Source organism: Phyllostomus discolor, chromosome 7 (genome assembly GCF_004126475.2).
Source record: "Phyllostomus discolor isolate MPI-MPIP mPhyDis1 chromosome 7, mPhyDis1.pri.v3, whole genome shotgun sequence".
In the NCBI taxonomy this organism is placed as follows: domain Eukaryota; kingdom Metazoa; phylum Chordata; class Mammalia; order Chiroptera; family Phyllostomidae; genus Phyllostomus; species Phyllostomus discolor.
In genome coordinates, this window is record NC_040909.2 from 51,573,688 (window position 1) to 51,577,773 (window position 4,086).

Here is a 4,086-nt window from a genome sequence, read left to right on the forward strand (position 1 = left end):
TTTTATTTATGCTTTATTTTCTGTTTTGCAATGATTTCAAATGCTCATAAAAGTTGCTAATATAGCCCCAAACTCTTGTCTACTCTTTACCCAGATTCATCAAAGAATATTTAGCCACATTGGCTTTCAGATTAGTTTTCTCTATATAAGGATTTATTTTCTGAAATGTTAAAGAGTTAGTCAAAGACATTCTGATCCTTTGTCCCTAAAGACTTAAGGGTGTTTTCTCAAGGACAAGTACATTTTCTTATGTAATGACAGGACTGTATCAAACGCAGAAGGTTTATACCAATCATAAGATATTTTTTTGGAGGAGGTACAATTTTTTTAATTGCAAAACAAATATACAACTTGTAATGGATTTGAGGCAAATTGTGCCATAAGCAGATTTTCTTTAAGTGGCTAAACAAAGTTTAAAAAGCAAGTAACAATAAAAGAAAATATTTCTGGTACAGGACCAGCAGTACAAAAAAATAGTGTATGAGTACCTGAATAATACACCTGTTTTGCAATACTGCAACTTTTAAGTGCATGTTGTTGACTGTCTTACACGCAGAGTTACAGCCCCACAATTCAGCAACAACATGCTAACAGTTCCTAAAGAAAACTGCTTTAAAAAGGCATGACCCAGATGCTCCCTCATTGGACCAACTCCACCTAAGTTCACATGTGCAGGAGGGCTTAGATATATCCAGAGTAAGCCACATGCAACATGTTACTTGATTTTCTAAAATAAGGTTTCAGGACAATGACAATAAGGGAAGAAAATATGGAGGAATGAAGGCCTAATTACTGTATATATGCATATTTTTTTGACAGCAGGGGAAACATTTTACAGATAAGTTACAAAGCAAAGGCAGATAAACAGTTTTGTACAAGAAATGTAACACACTCTGCACAATGTTATCTCTTTGCTGTCTTCATTTGCACAAACTCTTTGTAGTTTCCTTGACCACCACCATGAACATTTGCTTCCCGGATCATTTCATCAAGCTCTTCATCTGTTAACTTTTCTCTGAGGTCTGTCATCACATGGAGAACTCTGCCGCCCTGATGTGGCCATTGCCATCCTCACCAAACACACGAAGTGTTTCTCTAGTTTCTTCTGCACTGCCTGTGTCTTTCATTGTTCTTGCCATCAGTGTCAGAAATTCCAGGAAGTCAATTGCCCCATTACCATCAGCGTCTACTTCATTAATCATGTCCTGTAACTATGCTTCTGTGGGATTCTGCCCAAGAGACCTCACTACAGCTCCCAATTCCTTTGTTGTAATAGTCCTATCACTGTCCTTGTTAAACAGTGAAAATACTCCTTTGAATGCTGCAGTCTGCTGTTCAGTCAGCTGGTTGACCCTGCTGCAAGTGCTACCTGTCTCCGAGACTTGACTGCACAGCCACTCAGCTCTTGCTCCACTTGAACTCCTAATCATGAGATAATATTACCTAATTTACAGAACTTATAAATCTTACCAATTACACTAACAAAGTCCTTTACAGAAATTTTTTTTTCTTTCTGGTCCAGGGTCCAATCCAAGACAATGCACTGCACTCAGCAATCCTGTCTTCTTGTGTCCTCTAACCTGGGCAGTTCCTCAGCTTTTCTTTATTCTCCATGTCGTCGACATGTTTGACCTGTACAGGCCAGTTACTTTGTTGCCTCTCCCTCAGTCTGGGTTTGACTGAGCTTTCCTCATAATTAGATTCAGGTGATATATTTTGGGCAGGAATACCATTTATCTGTCTCACAAATTCACAGATTTTTTAAAAAAATTATTTATTTATGTTTCTACCCTCACCCATGAACATTTTAATTGCTTTTAGAGAGAGGGGTAGGGTGAGAGAGAGAAGCATCGATCAGTTGCCACCTGTAGGTGCCCAGACTGGGGATCGAACCCGCAACCTGGGTATGTACCGTGACCAGAAATCAAACCCACAACCCTTTGGTTCTGCAAGGATGCTCCAACCAACTGAGCCACACCAGCCAGGCCTCATGGAATTTCTTAAATAAGCTTCTCCCTGGTGTTCTCTGAGCTGGTGACTCTGAGACCCAGGAAGCAGAGTATGATTTAAAAGCTCTTCAACATAGCAACTAATATTTCATTAAGTGCTTGCTTTTTGAGACTGCATTTGTTAATTTGGTGTGGGAGGCCAGTCTGTGTGGCGTGGGCCCAGCTCCCACTGGGAGATGCACAGGACCCACACCTACGGATAGGTTTTCCTGTGGGGAATCAGGCCTGAAATGTACCTAGGCTGCTCTGAGTCTTGCTTTTTGCTAAAACTCCCTCATCCTGAATTGAGGACATTTAATGAAAAGCAACTTCCTTAAAACCATGCTAAACCTTCCAAGGATGAGTGTAACCGGTTCAACTACTTTTGTCTTATCATTTGCAAATATCCCTCTTCTATAATGTGATTACCAGCATCCTCTCCTTTGTTTTCTGTATAAGGTAACCACCTAAAGCAAGCCTGTGCATAGTTGATGAGGATCTTCTTGTAATGTGCCCAGTAAGACAATAAAAGCTCATTGGAGCAAGGGCCAAGGCTTTTGCTCCCCTCGAGAGAAAAGCCATGCTGTCCCTTTTCCTCCACAGGACCCAGTAGTCTGTGTGAATTTGTTTCGTATTTCATCTATAATGATGTGGACCCCACAAGCTGGGGTCCGCATCAATTTGGAGAGTATTCTCCCCTTGCAACATGTGTGAGGTGTTAATGTTGGGTCAGACAATAATAAAACAATAACAGTGACTACAGTCAATATAATAGTGACTACTGCAATACAATAGTGAATTGTATTGGGTTCCATATCGCACATGTAGTAGGCTCTTCTTTTCATGTAGTAGGCTTTTTTTTAAGATTTTATTTATTTATTTTTAGAGAGGGGAAGGGAGGGAGAAAGAGAGAGTGTGGTTGCCTCTCACGTGTCCCCTACTGGGGACTTGGCCCACAATCCAGGCATGTGCCCCAAATAGGAATTGACCCAGTGACCCTTTGGTTCCCCGGCTGGTACTCAGTCCACTGAGCCACACCAGCCAGTGCCCATGTACTAGGTCTTGAAATCTTACTACCACCTGAGTACGACTATTATCCTCATCTTATAGAAAAGGAAAAGTTCAGTCACTTGCCCCAGGTCTCACAGCTAGGAAGTGGCACAGCCAGGACACCAGAGTACAAGCACCTGGTCAGTCTTCTACACCAGGACTTCTCTGGCACTTACTAGTGACAAGGACCCACCATCCATCCCAGAACACCGAGATAATCCATGTCCCTATCCCCTTCCAGACTCCCAGAAATGGGAATGTTTTCTCCCCATATCCTGTGAAAGTCCCTGCTTACCCAACAGTTAAGGGGCATGAGAGCTTGGGAGACACCCCAGGCTGTGAGTAGACTTCAGCAGGTTGTATGATGTTCTTTAGGAGTAAACTATTGAGTCATCACACATTGGGCAAGTATTTACAAATCCATTAAAAACTATTTACGTCAATCCCAAAGACAGGGCGAGAAGAGCAACTACGAGCAGAAGATTTAATCCTTAACCAGTGATTCACGAATGAGTCTCAAGACAGGAACTCCACTCCAAACTCATTTTGGAACCAGACTCAGATGCAGGCCTGTGACATTTATAACACATGAACTTAAGAAATCAGTGCTGGAGACTTGACAAAGAGCTCCGTGCCTGGGACTGGGACTGGGGATCACTTGATACCGTGGTTGTTTTAGGGGATTTTAACATTCATTTGTTTAACAATTCACCTTACTGAGTGCAGAGGGGAGCATGAAGATAAGCACCAGCTCCTGCCTTGGGAACTCAACAGTAAATAGTTAATAGGACTTACCATTGGGTTTGTGAGTTTCTGTGTTCCTGAGCTGTCATTTCACATCCACTGGCCACAGAACTGTCATGATTTGGAATTACCAATATAAATCTTAAGCTCAAAACTTCTGGAGCCCCACTGGCTGCCATTTTATCTGGACTATTTTGACTTCTCTGTCTGCAGAGTCAGGGAGAGTGACCAACCATCTTATTTGCCCAAGACTGAGGGGGGTGCTTTCAGTGTAAAGACAAAGTCCTGAGCGAATCCGAATGAG

At 42.1% G+C, this 4,086-nt stretch overlaps 1 pseudogene; it reads right to left on the minus strand.

The window, feature by feature from the left end:
* Positions 1 to 315: 315 nt before the first annotated feature.
* On the minus strand, positions 316 to 1,771 carry LOC114501343 (annotated as a pseudogene).
* Between the last annotated feature and the right edge of the window lie 2,315 nt (positions 1,772 to 4,086).